At 40.4% G+C, this 20,152-nt stretch overlaps 1 pseudogene; it reads left to right on the forward strand.

Annotated features, from left to right (window-relative positions):
• Positions 1-20,152, forward strand: part of LOC124973271 (5'-AMP-activated protein kinase subunit beta-2-like) — a 57,312-nt pseudogene that overhangs the window by 7,529 nt on the left and 29,631 nt on the right.

The following is a 20,152-nucleotide window of genomic DNA, read 5'->3' on the forward strand; positions in this document are numbered from 1 at the left end:
TCTCTCATACTCCTATCAACCACAAGTCTACTTTCTGTCTTTATGGATTTGTCTATTCATGGTATTTTTTGTGAGACTCTTTCACTTAGCTTAATGTTTCAGGATTCATCCAAATTGAAATATGTATCTATTTATGACACAATAATATTCCATGGTATGGACATACCATTTTGTTTATTTGTTATTGATAGACATTTGTATTGTTTCTGTTTTTTGGTACCATAAACATTAACATACAAGTTTTCATGTGGACACATATATCTTGGATATATACCTGGGAATGTAATTGTTGAGTCACATGGTAACTTTCTGTTTAACTCTTTGAAGAAATACCAAACTGTTTTCCCTTGTGGCTATGCTATTGTAGATTCCCACTGGCAATGGGAATACTTTAGTTTGAAAGTTTCAACTTCTCCATCTTTGCCAGTATTCATTAGTTTGTCATTTTAATGATAGCCATCCTAGTGAGTATGAAATGGCATCTTACTGTGGTTTTGATTTGCATTTCCCTAATGGCTCTTACATAGCTCTTGGTCTTATTGCTGTAGTCATTGTAGTATCAGAAATCTTAGAATTTGTAACCTTGTTATGCGTTTCTTGGGTGCAAGAAAAATGAAATCTTAATTTGTTCACATTGTTTGAAAGTTTGCAAGGCCTCTTCATATCCATTATCTTTTTAGTTTCCTCAATAACATTGGAAATAGTGCAAGGATTCTTTTTATTTTTATGGGAGAGGGAACTGACTGTGGTAAAAGCATTTTCCAAGGTTGTAAAGCTGATAAATAGGGTAGCTCTTTCCTTACCTCAAGACTATGACCCTTGTCCTCTTCATGGAATCTTGATGCCATGTTAGGAAATTTTTTCCTTGCACTACTTGATGCTTGTAGACCCAATGAGTTAAAAGTTATGATCCATGACTTATATATTTAACATTAGTGGCCATGTATTTTTCTATGCTTTGTCCTAATTTTTGAAATTTTGCTCATATTTGTGGAAATATCTTTTAGATCTTTCCAGCTCACCCCCTGTGCCTTATGGTCAATAAATGTATGTATTTTGATCTGAAGAGAGATTCAAATCCCCACACACCCTTCTTCCTCACCTACTCCAATTTATTCTTAACAAGGACACTAATATTTCTGTAAGTATCCTGAGAATATTGCTGGAGAATCTGGGGAACTGTAGGATCAATTTGGCCAAAATTCAGTAATCCTAGAGCTTGGGATTAATATAAAGGTATATTGAGATTATAAATCATATACATAGGAATAGCACTATAGACTACTTTTATCAAGGCTGGTTTGTTAGCTTATTCAGGAACTAAAATCAAAGCTGATAGTTGTCTCTGTTCCTGAAAAAATCAGGACCACAGTATATTCTGGAAGTAATTTCTGAGATTTCTATTCCAACATGAGGTAAGGAATACTTATCATTTGGGGATATACAAAAGAGTTACCAGTTTTGTTTGCATATAATTGACTTCTGTAGTATTCTCATTGACTCTCACTAAGATTACTTTTGCCATTTAATGCAAATCTTCCATAGTTGTCATAGGTAAGATTTTTGTTTTAGCTGTGTTAGGATTAGCAGATCTTGATGCTTAGGGTTTCTGCCATGAACTGAGAACTTTCCAAATTTTCTGTAATAAGAATATATTATTGATACATACTGGAGCAGATACACTATTGAAAGGAGATAAAGATAAGATGTTCTTAACAGTCCCAGAAAGCTCTAAGAAATAGTAAGCTGATGGTTTGTCCATACAACAATGTGTTATTTTAAAATTTTTGTGTCTCTTAGTGTGATCCAGCCTTACTTCCTGAGCCCACCCATGTTATGCTGAACCATCTCTATGCATTATCTATTAAAGCAAGTGGTGTCCTTGGTTCTTCACATCTCTGCTATATGAAAGGTTAGGGGTAGCATGTTGTGCAGTGGTTACTTGCTCAGCTAATTCATTTTACCTGAAGGTGACAGTAATGGTTAAGAAGAACTTACATTTTAGTCAGCAGATCATTTGTTTTTAATTTCATTCACTGTGTCTGTGTTCTGGCTAACTGACTTGTCCAGTGATTGAATGGTCTATTTTCTTTCCCAGTTTCTTTTTGGATGGCTAGGACATTTATACCACCTACTTATTTGAGTTCATAGCAGTAAGACATCATTTGCCAAAAGTCAGGTTTAGCTTCTAGTTCAAAGAATACTTGAATGTGATAGTAAGACTTCTTTCTCCCATTTTAAATGTGGAATTCAGCTACTTTTAGGTGCCACTATCATATACCCAAAATCTTGCTTCTGTCCTGTATAGTAGGTAAAGGAGAAATGTGACCATAGTTGCCCTGTCCCCTCTAGCTCAAGAGTTCTCTTTGCTTTCTCTGCTATTTTAGATTCTGGGATGAAAATTTCTGTTCTGTTCTAACTTGCCATCTCTGGGTTTAGACTATTAGAATAAAGTTATATAGCTCTGTGGCTGTCAAACTAAGCTGATCATGATCAGAATGACCTGGGAAAGTTTGTGAGCATACAGATTCAGTGAATCCATCTCCAAAGATTTCAAATAAGAGCATCGAGATCCAGGCACATCCCTAAACCTTTTTGTGTTATTTTTATTTTGAAACAGGGCCTCACTAAGTTTCTGAGGCTGTCTTTGAACTCATGATCCTCCTGCCTCAGCCTCCCAAGTCATTGAGATTATAGTCATGCACCACCATGCATGGCATACTGCTTTTATTTCTTAGATGTGTGTAGCTAGATTAGGGAAATCACTGGTAGAACAACTGTAATAGATTATATGGTAATATAGAAAATTTAAAAATATATTTTTGAATTTCACTTTTATAATTACCTTGTGAGCCATTATTTTTAACCCCAGTTTGATAGATAAACTAAGACTCAGAGAAGGTCAAATTGCTAGTAATTAACAGAAAAGACTGAGATTCAGCCTCCTTATCATAATTCCATGTTATATCCTCTGCGTCATCATGCCATGTTTACCAAATAGGTCTTTCTTTGACCTGCTTCTCATTTCTACAAAATTTTTGCTGGGATTGTGTCTGCTGGTGTGTTTTACTATGATTCATATCCAGGGCATGTGCGTGCCAGGGAAGCACTCTACCCCTGAGCTCCACCTCAGCATTTTTATTTAATTTCAAGACAGGATCTTGCTAAGTTTCCCAGGCTAGACCTCAAACTTGCCTTTGCCTGCTGAGTAACTAGTATTACAGTCATACACCACCATGCCCAACTGAAGTTGAATTTTTACCCACCTTCTGTCATATTTAGGCTATGTGTCAGCATACTCTGGTCAAAGTGTTAACCTGAGATTCATTTATTATGGATAATACAGTATGGGGGTGAAGGTAGGAAAATAAATTGGTTTCTAAATTAGATTGACTTGGGTTCTTTGACTACTGAAAAAAAATGACACCATGATTCCATCAAGGTCAAACTTGAATTGGTTTGTGCTTTCTAAAGCATCTATTTCTTGTCTACTTGACTTGTGACCTTTTGCTTTATCCCTTCTAAACCTACCCCACCTCTCCAGCAGTGATGAGGACCAGTGACAGAGATGGTTCAGGGACTTTCTGAATCTCTCCTTCCCCTTTCCCTCTGGCCTCTGTGGTAACCATACAGCCACACATAGGCAGTTCTGGAGTGCCACCTGCCTTTGCCTAACATCCCCTGGCTCCAGGGCACTTAAGTTGACTGAAGATGAACTGCTTCATGTTTTATGTCCTGTTAGCACTTTTCCTGCACTCATGCATATTCTGAAAGAACTCCCTGTTTTGAGTTTTCCTTTTGTCAGAAATCAGAAGGCCTAAGGTAATATGCTATGTATTTTAAGACCCCAAGTAGTTTTTCACATACTTCTCTACTACTGAGATCTAATTTCCATTCATTACTGCTTCCAAAGTTCTTAATAGTGACAGTTTGTGAGAAGATCAAGTAAAGATATTGGGCATCTGAAGGAGTGAATATTACTGCAGGCCTGTGTACCAGTATCTTAAGGGGGGAAATTCTGACTTTCATTCCCATCGATAACTCAGAACTGTGGTCCTACAGCTCTTCTTCTTTTCAGGGATTTTTGTTATCAATTACAAAATTGAAGTTCTGGGTCACAATTATAAGTTGGGAGTTAGAACTGAATAGTCACATGGGTGTTGTCCTTAACAGGGCCTTAGAAAATAAGAGAAAGGGAATTTGGACAGACTAAGGACATTTTAAATACACAAATGTTTGGAAATGTTTGTGATAACCTGAAGGTGGTGTTCCTCTTCCCCAGTTAGTAGAGTTACTTTCTGTAGATTGTCTGGGAGAGTGATTTACAGTTAGAGTATCTATAGATGAAATAAAAGGAATTGTCAGTCCACAGATCCACCAGATCAAGAACTAGTCTGAGCTCAGAAGATTCTGAGGGTAGCATCTTATTTTCAGATGCATCAGAGAACTGTGGTAGCAACTACAACTAGATGAACTTAAAGTTCAGGAAATAAGGTAGAACTGTCCAATGTGTACTGAGATCAATAGTCATTTATCCTCTGGGGCCATTTGCTAATAATGTGTCTGGACTGTGAATGACCTTTGCCTAGTCAGAGGATATCTGTTAAGGTAATAAAGCTCCTAGCAGTATGAGCTAATAGAGGGTGAGTTGGAAACTTGAGGGACTTCAGACATGCAGCCGATTTTAACCCAAAGGACACTTACTATATGGGAAGTGTAAAGAGACACCACAAAAGCTTATAAGAAGCAGAGTAAAATCTCTTAAAGATGTATGATGCTAAGGTCATAAAGACTAAAGCAAGTGGACTCAAGTAAAGCATATGGTTCCAAAATATTTTCCAAGTATTAAAGTAAGGTAGAGTATTATAACTAAAGACCTTCCCAAAATGTTTTTGAAGAAGCAAACTGAATACCAGAACAAAACTCAAGAATACCTGTCAGAATAAAAAAATGTCCACCTCTCAACATGGTAAACAGCTACTATGATTGACAGACAATCAAAAATTACTAGGAAGATTTCTAGGCAAGATAGAATAGCATTAGCTAGATTTATCCTGCCACCAAAAAACACATTCCAGACACATTATATGAACCAGTAGTTTTCAGGCATTGTCTTAGTCTATTGTGCAGCAGTAACAAAATACTGAAGATTCAGAAATTTGCCAAGAAGCCAGGCATGGTGATACATACCTGCAATCCAAGCAACCCTGGAGGCTGAGGAAGGAAGAACACAAGTTCAAGGCCAGCATCCTCTAACTTAGTGAGGTCCTAAGCAGCTTAGTGAGGTCCTAAACAGTGAGAACTGTTTCAAAAATTTAAAAAATGACTTGTTACATGGTTCTGATTAAGTACCTCTAGAATCAATGCCAGGTATACACACACATACACCAAATATGTATATGTACACATACACATATAAAACATTTATTTATTACAGTTCTGGAGACTGGGAAGTCAAGAACAAGGGCCTAGTATCTGACGAGTGCCTTTGTACTATGTCATTCCATGTGGAGGGTCAAACTCAATCTTTTATAAGGAATTCACTCCTATGATAATAAACCCATTCTCACAGTAACAGTTTTAATCTATTAATGAGGCAGAAACTTCATGGCCTAATCACCTCTTAATTTTACTATAATGGAATTTAATTTTGTAACATACTTTTTGGGAGATATATTCAAACTACCATAGATATTAAATACCAAGCAATGAAGAATGATGACCTCTGAAATATGAGAAACAAATGAGGTGGACTTTTTAATTGATTGCCTCAGCTTACTACCCTGAGGATATTTCTGAGTTATGTCTGTAAATTTCTGAATTATGAATTTCCAGCCTACTGAACTGCCTAAGTTGAGAACACGGAGTATAGAACAAAAGGGTTTTCCATTAGTAGTAGGGAACATTCTTCTGAGGACTGAATGCTAATAGTAGGCATAAAAATGACCCTCCAAAGATATCTTTGTGTTCATTCCCAAAATCTCTGATTAGGTTAGCTTATATACCAAAGTGTAACTAAGATTATAGATGGAGGGATTCCGCCTTTGGGTCCCCTTCTTCCACCCGGGAGAAGTCTGCTTTTCCTTTTCTTTAATAAAACTGCATTTTCCACTCTACATTTGCCTCGGCGTGCTTCTCCGGCGTTATACTTCAACACCTGAGGAAGCAGGACTCGTCACCGGGTAAAAAGCGGTATCAGATTTGGAGGTCCCACCGAGATCTACGCCGAGGTAAGTGAGCTTTTCTCTTCACGCACCCCAATCTCTCCGAGGTGCATCTTTCTGTCTCTTTCTTTCTGGAGGGCAAAATGGGCACCCGTCGGCTACTTAAATGCAACTAGTGCAGCCGCCATTCTTAAGACTCGGGTGAGAGGTTTCTCGGCCCAGGCAAGTTTCCAATCCCCTGCTCTGCAGGCACGTTGGGGCTCTGCTGAAGCCGTTTCCTACTTTTCTGTCCAGGCCCGGAGCGCAATTGCCGTGAGTACACAGTGTCCCTAGTCCTGATCTGCCCAGGATGCGTGGAGGCGGAGGAAAGGTTGGAGCAACTGCGGGGTTCTCGGCCCGGGCTACTCTCGGGTGGATCCCAATGGTTCCTTCTCTGGACTCCCCCTCCCGACAGCCCTAAGGGGTATCCAAGGTGATCAGTAGACAAACGGCACCGAGGGAAAGCGCCAATTACATTTGCCTCCGTATGGGCCACGCAGCACACCGCACACATCCATTCCCTCCTGGATGTTTTCCCTTCGCTCGCCGATCAGACATTAAACATTCAGATAGTAGGATCATAGGAAAATCAATAGGAAAGTACTCAGGTTATCTTTGTTTGCATATTTAGCCTTTGTTAGTTTGTTTAAAGTTTTCCTGTGCTTAAAGGTGCTCAGTGTGTCCTAAGCTGCAAGGAGGATGTATACTTTAATTCAACCCCTCCCTTGAATCCCTCAGAGAACAGGGTATTATATGTCTAACAATCAATAGGTGTCCCCCTCACCCTCCGGAGATTCCTTTCATCTACAGGGCAAGAAGATAGGCAAAAGGCACACTTTTTACTTTTGTCATCGTTTTTCATAATTAGGAGTTTATAGTGGCAGGGAGGAAAGCAGTAATGCCCTTAAGTCTGAATCCTCCAAGGGTCTCTAGCACAGGGCAAACTAGAGCCCCAGCACTTTGCCAAAGGAGGCCAGAAATACTTTGGCAAAGCCAGGTAGTGAGAGACGGGTTTTCTGGACCGGATTGAAGCTCAAACTTAGGGAGACGTCCCTGCACATAGTCTCCGGCGCGGGCGCCTGAGGTCTATTTTTCTTTTCTTCCACTTAGATGGGAGCTTCACTCTCAACAGTATTGCCAGGTTCACCACTAGCCTGCATACTGAAAAACTGAGACAAATTTGACCCACAGACACTCAAGAAAAAGCGCCTCATTTTCTTCTGCCGCCAGGCCTGGCCTCAATACAAACTCTCTGATGGAGAATCTTGGCCGCCAGAGGGAAGTACAAATTTTAATACCATTTTACAGCTTGATAGATTTTGCAAAAGGGAAGGAAAATGGTGTGAGGTACCTTATGTTCAGATCTTCTTTATTCTAAGGGAAGACCCCAAATTATGCCAACAATGTAAAATAGATTCAGCCAGAACCACTACTCTAAAGGAAGAAAGCCTTAAAGAGTCACCTACTGAGGGAAAGGAATTTTCTGCTAAAGTCCATCAGCAGGCCTCCTGTCCTCCATACCCTGGTCCTTCTCCATCTGCCCCAATGGACAGATCAAATGTACTACCTCTCCAGGAGATGCCGGGAGGAGAATTTGGACCAATTAAAGTATAAAACCCCTTCTCCCTCCAAGACCTAAGACAGATAAAAACAGACCTAGGGAAATTTTCAGAAGATCCAGATAAATATATTGAGGTGTTTCAAAACCTATGCCAGGTGTTTGACCTCACCTGGAAAGATATTATCCTGTTACTTAACCAGACTTTAACCTCCAATGAGAAGGAAGCCACCCTGAAAGCAGCTGAACAATTTGGGGATGACCTACACCTTGCTTATGCCCCAGGAGCCCAAACTAGATCTAAACCCAACTATCCATCGGGAGCACAGGCAGTTCCAAGAAATGACCCCGACTGGGACCCAAACGATGAACAGGATGCTTGGAAGATCAGACACTTCCAGATGTTAGTCCTTGAGGCCCTTAGGAGAATCAAACAGAAGCCTATTAACTATTCTAAGATTTCTGAAATTACACAAGGTCCCGAAGAAAGCCCGGCTATTTTCATGGAGAAACTCAGGGAGGCAATGAGAAAACACACCACCGTGGATCCTGAATCCACAGAGGGCCATTTACTTTTAAAGGACAAATTTATCATTCAGTCGGCCCCAGACATTCGGAGGAAATTACAAAAATTGGCATATGGCCCTGATCAATCCTTAGATGATATCCTCCGACTTGCAACTTCGGTTTTTTATAACCGAGATGTAGAGGAAAAGAAGGAAAAAGAGTGTAGAGACAGAAGAAAAACTGAAGCGCTGGTCTTAGCCCTAAGAGGAGTTAGCTTCCCGGGTGATGAAGAAAGAAAACGGAATGTACCTCAGGCCACAAGAGGGATTTGTTTCCGTTGTGGAAAGGAGGGACATTTCAGACAGGAATGTCCCCAAGCCAAACGGCCACCACCAAAGCCCTGCCCCAAGTGTCAAGGCAACCATTGGAAAAGTGACTGTCCTCAGGGGCGTAGGTCCTCGAGGCCAGACTCTTCCACACAGGCCTGACGGGGCCCGGGGCCAATTCTAATGGCTCCCGTAACTCCTATCACTACGCATGAGCCCCGGGTATGCTTCTCCGTAGGGAGCCAAGAGGTCAACTTCCTCTTAGATACTGGCGCTAGTTTTTCAGTGCTCACCTCTTATCCTGGACCTCTTTCCTCTAATACTATAATGGTGCAAGGGGTGTCTGGACGGCCTATTACCAGAAAGTTTACTCCCCCACTGAGTTGTGAGTGGGATGGGATGATGTTTTCTCTTGCATTCCTGATAGTGCCAGAATGCCCTACCCCTCTATTGGGAAGGGATTTACTTTCAAAACTTCAGACTTCCATTACAATGAATTTGGGACCACAAGGATCATTGTGTTTACCTTTACTAGAATGTGATATAAACCCTGAGGTATGGGCCACTGAAGGCAAGATTGGACGGGCAAAAAGAGCAATCCCAGTTAAAATAGTCTTAAAGGATCCCTCTGTCTTTCCACATCAGAGACAATACCCGCTACGCCCAGAAGCAAAAAAGGGCTTATTAAAAATCATCCAGAACCTCAAACAGCAGAAACTTTTAGTACCTTGTAACAGCCCATGCAATACACCAATTTTGGGAGTTCAAAAATCAAATGGGGAATGGCGTTTAGTCCAAGACCTCAGAATAATTAATGAAGCAGTTGTTCCCCTCCACCCAGTAGTTCCTAATCCATATACTCTGCTATCTGAGATTCCAGCAACTGCCGCTTGGTTTACTGTGTTAGATTTAAAAGATGCCTTCTTTTGCATACCTCTGGATTCTCAGTCTCAGTATCTGTTTGCCTTTGAGGAACCAGATAGTGGATCTCAACTAACCTGGTCAGTACTCCCCCAAGGATTTAGAGATAGCCCCCACCTATTTGGACAAACTCTAGCTAAGGACTTAGCAGAATTCAGAGATAAGACATCTGCAATTCTCCAATATGTGGATGACATCCTGTTATTAGTCTCTATAATCATCATCATACTCATTGGTGTGTTCCTATGTTGTGGCATTTACTGTTGCATTAATCTTATCCCGGTACTCATAACTTCTTGTTTCTCTTATAGACCGCCCATCTCTCAAATGACCCTCCAGCCTATTACTCTTCAACCAGACTTTTACCGTGGACCCCTTGATCGACCCGATTTCTAAAAAGGAACTCCAAGCTGCTTGCCCCTCACCGTCCACTTTCAGCTCGAAGAAGTCAGAGCGGTCATCGACCCCCTTCCCCAGCAGCATGGAGTTCCTAAAATTAGAGGGGGGAATGAAGCCAGAATTGGGGACAGGTAGTTAGTGTAGAAATAGGAAATCGGGTCAGATCAAGAAAATGGAGGCCATAAAGTCATCTGCCCCTGGAAGAATGGAATGTCAAGGATCTCCGGAGCCCATTGATTACCAAATTTACCTGCCCTTGTCAGAGACAACAGGCAGGAAGATGCTAATTAATGCCCCCTGGGCCCTTGCCCATCTGGGTCACCTTGACCCTCCCTCTGCCCCATCCGCTTTTCGCTTTTTACATTTCAAAACCAGGCCTAATCCGGTAGGCAGGAAGGGAGGAGACAAGGGGGAAAGAATGGGAGAATGAAACCCATAAAAAGAACGAGATTTGCTCATCCCACGGATTCCGCCTTTGGGTCCCCTTCTTCCACCCGGGAGAAGTCTGCTTTTCCTTTTCTTTAATAAAACTGCATTTTCCACTCTAAAAAAAAAAAAAAAGATTATAGATGGAATTAAGGTTAGTTTGAAATGGGGAGTTTGCCTTGGATTATTCAGTTGGACCCAACTATAAATGGAAGAATCTCTGAATGATGTGATATGAAAAGATCCTGATGTATTTGCTGGTTTTAAAGTTGGAAAAAGAGGATAATGAATCAAGCCATGTAGGTAGCCCCTGGGAGCTAGAAATTAAGGAAATGAATTCTCTCCTAGAGCCTCCAGGAAAGAGAAGCTTTAATATTAACCCAGAGATACCCATTATGGAGTTGGGAACCAAAGAAATGTAAGATAATTTGTTTTGTTTTAAGCCACTGAATTTGCTGTATTTTGTCATAGTGGTCATAGAAAAATTAATGCAAAGTCTAAATCTTAAAATGCCAAGTCATGGGGATCAAGTTACTTCAACATATCTGCATCCCAGAACAAAGCTCAAACATATGCACAGAAAACAAAAATATCAAGCACTGAGCAGGATAAAATTTACCATATCTGATATCTAATTAAAAAATGAAGCATTCAAAAAATAGGAAAATTAAACCATAATGAGAAAAAAATAATTGAAATTGACTCAAAACTTAAAAAGAATAGACACATCAGACAATGAATATTGAAAGATATAATTTTTTCTACATATTTGGAAAGATTAACTATATGTCCACACATGTACATATTTATATCACTTGAGCTTCAAGAGATTAGAACTACAAATTATGAGAGGAAACATACTCAGATAAACATTGCTGTTAGATATGGAAAATGAAAAATCCCCAAATAGTGAAGCCTGAGAAAAAGGAGTGAAAAAGAAAGCCATACATTAATAGCATTGATCCTTTTCCATTGCATTCCTGCCCAATGACAGAAAAATCCCATAGAAAGGAAACCAAAGCATTGATCCTTCGCCCAGATAAATTATTTCCCAGGGTAAGTACAATGGCACCCTGAAAGGAAAGAGATAAGTACTGAACACTAACCCCAGACCCTCCATTCTTCTTCAAGTAAAAATAATGCCCAGTAAAAAATTTTCAAATTCTCACAAAGCTGTTTCCTGAGTGCCCAAATTGCTGACTCCAGACTCCTTCCAAATTCACCCAGTAAGACAGACCCCGAATTTCTGAGTGCCCAAGCAGACATGCTCATTACTTAAGTTACCTGTCAGTATAACCTATATAAACCCAGTCTCCTCCTTTATTCAGTGGCCCATTTTCCACCAGGATGGTGGGTCCAGAGGTGTCACCCCATTCCCACCCCTCATCCATCTCTGCATAATACTTCATTCTTGAATAAATAGCTGATCTGTGAAATTTGTGTCCACACCAGTCTTTTTGTGCTAACAATTGCAAAACAATACAAACCACTCAAAATAAAACAAGTGAAAAAGGCTTTTAAAAATGAACAATACAGGGGAATTCAAGATAGCAGGCTAGGGGAATACTGTATTCCTTGTTGTTCCATGAACTGGGATTCGAGCAGCAGGAATATTGCTTTGAGAGGTTGGTGAAAGAGGGATTTCACTAAAACAGTATTGGGCCATCAAAGTATCTTAGAGACTCAGAAATTTGGATACAAGATAATGTAGAGGGAAGTGAGAGGGGGAGGGGTATGAAAAATGGTGGAATGGAACAGACATCATTACCCTGTTTACATGTATGATTACATGAATGGTATGAATCTACATCATGCACAATCATAGACACAAAATGATGTACCCCATTTGTGTACAATGAATCAAAATGCAGTCTATAAAAAAAATAAATAAATAGTTTTTTTAAAAAAAGACTACATTAGAGTCAAGCAGCTTGCAGTGCTTGTTCAACAGAGGGAGAGAGAATGCAGAGAAACAACAGGTTTTGTAAGAAAATTCTGAGATCAGAAAAGCAGCCTGCCCTTACCTGATCCAGAGGCTGCACTGAACATGGTGTTTACCACCTGGTGCCAAAGAACTGAGGCAGGAGTCATCTTGAGGTGGCCATGCCGCAGTACCTCCTGCAGGAGCTGTGAGATTTGAGCAAACGCAGCTGTGTTACTATCCGGGGTGCTGGATGTATTGTCTATGTTCAGCACAGAAATGAAGAACAGCACACAGAGATAGCAAGCAAGAAGCAGGTTTATTGCCAAAGGTAACAGAGATAGACTTTTCTGAAGAGAAGGTACCCCAGAACTGGGAATCCATTGGGTGGGTTTTGTCCTGTTGTTTTTATGGTCTCTGGAATTTTCTCCTGTCCTTATTTCTTCCCCATCTACACACGCCTCACTGTTATCAGTTGGTTCCCTCTCTGTCCATATATCTGTTTTAGCTTTTCTATTAGACAACTGCCCTCTGCCCTTTGCTTTGAGGCATGGAACTTATTTTACCCAGGGGAATTCAAACCAGAAAGGTGAAGGGGAACCCGACTCACTTTCCCCTTTGAGTCTGGTGGCTTGCAGAACCAGGTCAGAAATCTGAACAGGTAGGTGTATAAGTTCAAGGACCAAACCCAACAAGACTGGAAAGGCTGTGTCCATGGACAGCAGAGGGGTGAAGGATTGGCTTCCCTGTCCCACAAGTGGTGAGTCCTGGAATCCAGACTCCCAGCAGAGATAGGGTAAGTGCTGGGCCCTACATGTTGATCCAGTTTATCCAGAGCAGTCACCACCCCTGAGACCTGATTAGACCTAAGTCCCATCTACAGAAACTCCACTCTTAGAACTCTGCAGCAGCCACACCCTGGGAGTGCAGTGATCTGGTCTATGCTGACAGAACTCCAGCTGACAGGACTTCCCATCCCATCCTACCTCACACTGGTGAGAAGTGAAGCAGAGAATTTTTATCTCCAACTGGCAACTTGGTGAGCAACACAAAAAGAGGAAGGTTTAAACAACCTTTTGCCCTTATGCTCATGCTCAGTACATCATTCAGGAACAAGTGGAAAGAAAGACAGTTGGACATAGACAGTGAATGAAAAGTGAAAAGGCACCCAGAGAAACCACTCCAGATGTGGGAACTCACACAGAGTTTTTTTTTTTTAATTTTTTTTTATTGTAAGCAAATGGGATACATGTTGTTTCTCTGTACATAGAGTAAAGGCATACCATTTGTGTAATCATAAATTTACATAGGGTAATGTTGGTTGATTCATTCTGTTACTTTTTCCCTTCCCCTCACCCCAACCATCCCTCTTTTCCCTCTATACAGTCCTTCCTTCCCCCATTCTTGCCCCCCTCCCTAACCCTAACTCTAACCCTAAAACTAACCCCTCCCATGCCCCATTATGTATCATCATCAACTTATCAGTGAGATCATTCTTCCCTTGTTTTTTTGAGATTGACTTATCATGTCACTTAGCATGACATTCTCCAATTTTATCAATTTGCCTGCAAATGCCATAAATTTATCATTCTTTATGGCTGAGTAATATTCCATTGTATATATATGCCACAGTTTCTTTATCCATTCATCAACCTAGGGCATCTAGGTTGGTTCCACAATCTGGCTATGGTGAATTGAGCAGAAATGAACATTGATGTGGCTGTATCTCTGTAGTATGCTGATTTTAAGTTCTTTGGGTATAGGCCAAGGAGTGGGATAGCTGTGTCAAATGGTAGTTCCATTCCAAGTTTTCTAAGTAATCTCCATACTGCCTTCCAGAGTGGCTGCACTAATTTGCAACCCCACCAGCAATGTATGAGTATACCTTTTTCCCCACATCCTCGCCAACACCTGTTGTTGCTTGTATTCTTGATAATCGCCATTCTGATTGGGGTGAGATGGAATCTTAGGGTGGTTTTGATTTGCATTTCTCTTATTACTAGAGATGTTGAACATTTTTCCATATGTTTGTTGATTGTTTGTAGGTCTTCTTCTGTGAAGTGTCTGTTCATTTCCTTAGCCCATTTGTCGATTGTGTTATTTGTAGTCTTGGTGTTGAATTTTTTGAGTTCTTTATAGATTCTGGAGATTAGTGCTCTATCTGAAGTATGATTGGCAAAGATTTTCTCCCACTCTGTAGGCTCTTTCTTCGCATTGCTGATAGTTTCCTTTGCTGAGAGAAAGCTTTTTAGTTTGAATCTATCCCAGCTATAGATTCTTGCTTTTATTTCTTGTGCTATGGGACTCCTGTTGAGAAAGTCTGGTCCTAAGCTGACATGTTGAAGATCTGGACCTACTTTTTCTTCTATAAGATGCAGGATCTCTGGTCTGATTCTGAGGTCCTTAAACCACTTTGAGTTTAGTTTCGTGCATGGTGAGAGATATGGGTTAATTTCATTCTGTTGCATATGGATTTCCAATTTTCCAAGCACCATTTGTTGAAGAGGCTATCTTTTCTCCATTGCATATTTTTGGCCCCTTTGTCTGGTATGAGAAAATTATATTTATTTGGGTTTGTGTCCGTGTCCTCTATTCTGTACCATTGATCTACCTGTCTATTTTGGTACCAATACCATGCCATTTTGGTTACTATTGCTTTGTAGTGTAGTTGAAGTTCAGGTATTGCAATACCCCCTGCTTCATTTTTCCTGCGAAGGATTGCTTTAGCAATTCTGGGTTTCTTATTCTTCCAGATGAATTTCATGATTGCTTGTTCTATTTCTGTAAGGTACATCATTGGGATTTTAATTGGAATTGCATTGAATCTGTATAGCACTTTTGGTAGTATGGCCATTTTGACAATATTCATTCTGCCTATCCAGGAACATGGGAGATCTTTCCATCTTCTAAGGTGTTCCTTAATTTCTTTCTTTAGTGTTCTGTAGTTCTCATTGTAGAGGTCTTTCACCTCTTTTGTGAGATTGATTCCCAAGTAATTTATTTTTTTCGATGCTATTGTGAATGGGGTAGTTTTCCTAACTTCTCTTTCTGAAGATTATCACTTATGTATAAAAATGCATTAGATTTATAAGCATTGATCTTATATCCTGCTACTTTACAAAATTCACTTATGAGTTCTAAGAGTTTTCTGGTGGAATTTCCTGGTTCCTTTAAGTATATAATCATATCATCAGCAAATAGGGATAGTTTGAGTTCTTCTTTTCCAATTCGTATCCCTTTAATTTCATTAGTCTGTCTAATTGCTCTGGCTAGACTTTCAAGGACAATATTGAATAGGAGTGGTGAGAGAGGGCATCCCTGCCTTGTTCCAGATTTTAGGGAGAATGCTTTCAGTTTTTCATCATTTAGAATGATATTAGCCATGGGCTTAGCATAGATGGCCCTTACAATGTTAAGGAACGTTCCCACTATCCCTGTTTTTTCTAGTGTTTTGAGCATGAAAGGGTGCTGTATTTTATCAAATGCTTTTTCTGCATCTATTGAAATAATCATGTGATTCTTGACTTTAGGTCTGTTGATATGGTGAATTACATTTATTGATTTCCTGATGTTGAACCAACCTTGCATCCCTGGGATGAAACCCACTTGATCATGGTGCACTATCTTCTTAATATGTTTTTGTATGCAATTTGCTAAAATTTTGTTGAGAATTTTTGCGTCGATGTTCATTAAAGATATTGGTCTAAAATTTTCTTTCCTCTATGTGTCTCTGTCTAGTTTAGGTATCAGGGTGATATTGGCTTCATGGAATGAGTTTGGGAGAGTTCCCTCCTCTTCTATTTCATGGAATACTTTGAAAAACACTGTAATGACCTCTTCTTTAAAGGTTTTGTAGAACTCTGCTGCGAACCCATCTGGTCCTGGACTTTTCTTTGTTGGTAGGCTTTTGATGACTTCTTCTATTTCATTAGTTGAAATTGGTCTATTTAAATTGTGTATGTCCTCCTCCTCGTTTAGTTTAGGCAATTCATACCTCTCCAGAAAATTGTTGATATCTTCGAAATTTTCTATTTTGTTGCAGTAGAGATTTTCAAAATAGCTTCTAATTATGTTTTGTATTTCAATCGTGTCTGTTGTGATATTTCCTTGTTCATTCCGAATTTTGGTGATTTGGGTTTTCTCTCGTCTTCTCTTTGTTAGTGTGGCTAAAGGTTTATCAATTTTGTTTGTTTTCTCAAAGAACCCACTATTTATTTTGTCAATTTTTGTATTGTTTCTTTTGTTTCAATTTCATTTTCTTCAGCTCTGAGTTTAAACATTTTCTGTCTTTTACTACTTTAGGTGTTGGTCTGTTCTTCTTTTTCTAGGGCTTTGAGCTGTAGTGTTAGGTCATTTATTTGTTGAGTTTTATTTATTTTATTGAATGCACTCCATGAAATAAATTTTCCTCTAAGTACTACTTTTATAGTGTCCCAGAGATTTTGATATGATGTTTCTTTGTTCTCATTCACCTCTAAAAATTTTTTAATTTACTTCCTAATATCTTCTGTTATCCATTCATCATAAAATAGCATATTGTTTAATCTCCAGGTTTTGGAGTAATTTCTGTTTTTTACTCTTTCATTTATTTCTAATTTCAATCCATTATGATCTGACAAAATACAAGGAAGTGTCTCTATCTTCTTGTATTTGCTAACATTAGCTTTGTGGCATAATATATGGTCTATTTTAGAGAAGGATCCATGTGCTGCTGAGAAGAAAGTGTATTCACTCTCTTTGAATGGTATATTCTATAAATGTCTGTTAAGTCTAAATTATTGATTCTGTTATTGAATTCTATGGTTTCTTTGTTCAATTTTTGTTTGGAAGATCTGTCCAGTTGTGAGAGAGGCAAGTTAAAATCACCTAGTATTATTGTATTATGGTCTATTTGGTTTGTGAGATTGAGAAGGATTTGTTTGACATACATGGGTGAGCCACTGTTTGGGGCATAGATATTTATGATTGTTATGTCTTGCTGATTTATGGTTCCCTTAAGCAGTATGAAATGTCCTTCTTTATCCCTTCTGACTAACTTTGGCTTGAAGTCCACATTATCTGAAATGAGGATGGATACCCCAGCTTTTTTGCTGGGTCCATGTGCATGGTATGTTTTTTCCCATGCTTCACCTTTAGTCTATGGGTATCTCTTTCTATGAGATGAGTCTCTTGCAGGCAACATATTGTTGGATCTTTCTTTTTTATCCAATCTGCCAGTCTATATCTTTTGATTGATGAATTCAGGGCATTAATATTCAGGGTTAATATTGAGATATGATTTGTATTTCTGGTCATTTGACTCATTTTATTCATTTATTTGTTTATTTTTGACACAACTTGGTTCCTCTTTTTTTGAGAGTTCCTTTAGGATAGCTCCTCCTTTTGCTGATTTGCTTCTTTGTTTTTCATCTCTTCCTCATGGAATATTTTGCTGAGAATGTTCTGTAATGCTGGCTTTCTTTTTGTATATTCTTTTAGCTTTTGTTTATCATGGAAGGATTTTATTTCATCGTCAAATCTGAAGGTAAGTTTTGCTGGTTATAAGATTCTTGGTTGGCATCCATTTTCTTTTAGGGCTTGAAAAATGTTATTCCAGGCCCTTCTAGCTTTTCAGGTCTGGATTGAAAAATCTGCTGATATCTGTATTGGTTTCCCCCTGAGTGAAATTTGGTTCTTTTCTCTCACAGCCTTTAAAATTCTGTCTTTATTTTGTATGTTAGGTATCTTCATAATAATGTGCCTTGGACAGCCAGCTTCTCCAGGTTCTTGGAACGGAACTGGCCCGCTAGTGAGAGCCTGTCTGAACAGAGCAGGCTCCGAGTCCCGGAGCCGCTGCAGTGCAGTGTACTCCTGCAAAGAACCAGCGGAGAGCCTCGATCTGCAATTAGCCTCAGGGATAAGGGCAGGGCAGACGGAGACCTCTTCAGGCGGCTCTGCCCACTCCGGCTGCGGGCTCTCTTCACGGGGCGATCCAAGATGGTGGCCTAGAGGGAGACTGCACCTCCAGTCGCTCCAGAACCCAGGAGTTAAGAAGGGGAGGCATTGAGAGACTCGGACTGAAGTGGAGCCACGGGTGAGTCTGCCCACTGGGTAAAGCTCGGCCCGGGTGGCAGGCCCAGATAGAGGTGGCTTAACGGAGCCGGGCAGGGCAGCTAGAGTCATCCACAGGCAGTCCTGCGCACTCCGGCGGTGGGCCCCGCCCACACAGTCAGCTTCTCCAGGTTCTCGGAACGGAACTGGCCCGCTAGTGAGAGCCTGTCTGAACAGAGCAGGCTCCGAGTCCCGGAGCCGCTGCAGTGCAGTGTACTCCTGCAAAGAACCAGCGGAGAGCCTCGATCTGCAATTAGCCTCAGGGATAAGGGCAGGGCAGCCAGAGACCTCTTCAGGCGGCTCTGCCCACTCCGGCTGCGGGCTCTCTTCACGGGGCGATCCAAGATGGCGGCCTAGAGGGAGACTGCACCCCCGGTCGCTCCACAACCCAGGAGTTAAGAAGGGGAGGCATTGAGAGACTCGGACTGAAGTGGAGCCACGGGTGAGTCTGCCCACTGGGTAAAGCTCAGCCCGGGTGGCAGGCCCAGATAGAGGTGGCTTAGCAGAGCCGGGCAGGGCAGCTTGAGTCTTCCCAAGGTAGTCTTCCACACTCCGGCAGTGGGCTCTTCCCACACGGCCAGCTGCACGGTGCAGGTCCACAGTGAGAGCATTTCCGCACAGAGCCAGTTCCAAAACGTGGAACCAGTAGGGGGCTAGGGGCAGTATTCTTCGAATGAGCTGCTTTATCAGATTACTCCAAGACATCAGGCTACTGAAGGCTGGGAGGTGATACACTGGAAATCTACTGGGACACTATAAGCCAATAGTGGAAAACTGCAATATCTCAGGGTCCCACTGACAACTGACCATTATGAGAAAACAAGGGAAGAAAATGTCCCAAACAAACCTAGATACTACATCAATAAAACCCAATGACAGCACAGCAGAAGAAATGTCAGAAAGGGAGTTCAGAATGTACGTAATTAAAACGATCAGGGAAGCTAATGAGGAGATGAAAGAGCAAATGCAGGCATTGAAGGAGGAGATGAAAGAGCAAATGCAGGCATTAAATGATCGCACCAATCAACAGTTAAAAGACCAAATACGGGAAGCAAGAGATCATTTCAATAAAGAGTTAGAGATACTGAAAAAAAACCAAACTGAAATCCTTGAAATGAAGGAAACAATAAACCAAGTTAAAAACTCCATAGAAAGCATAACCAATAGGATAGAACACCTGGAAGACAGAACCTCAGACATTGAAGACAAAATATTTAACCTTGAAAACAAAGTTGAACAAACAGAGAAGATGGTAAGAAATCATGAACAGAATCTCCAAGAACTATGGGATATCATGAAAAGGCCAAATTTGAGAATTATTGGGATTGAGGAAGGCTTAGAGAAACAAACCAAAGGAATGAACAATCTATTCAATGAAATAATAACAGAAAATTTCCCAAATCTGAAGAACGAAATGGAAAACCAAGTACAAGAGGCTTATAGAACTCCAAACATACAAAATTACAACAGACCCACACCAAGGCACATTATTATGAAAATACCTAACATACAAAATAAAGACAGAATTTTAAAGGCCGCGAGAGAAAAGAATCAAATTACATTCAGAGGGAAACCAATAAGAATAGCAGCAGATTTTTCAATCCAGACCCTAAAAGCTAGAAGGGCCTGGAAAAACATATACCAAGCCCTGAAAGAAAATGGATGCCAACCAAGAATCTTATACCCAGCAAAACTTACCTTCAAATTTGATGATGAAATAAGATCCTTCCATGATAAACAAAAGCTAAAGGAATTTACAAAAAGAAAGCCAGCATTACAGAACATTCTCAGCAAAATATTC

Source organism: Sciurus carolinensis, assembly GCF_902686445.1.
Source record: "Sciurus carolinensis chromosome 14 unlocalized genomic scaffold, mSciCar1.2 scaffold_115_arrow_ctg1, whole genome shotgun sequence".
In the NCBI taxonomy this organism is placed as follows: domain Eukaryota; kingdom Metazoa; phylum Chordata; class Mammalia; order Rodentia; family Sciuridae; genus Sciurus; species Sciurus carolinensis.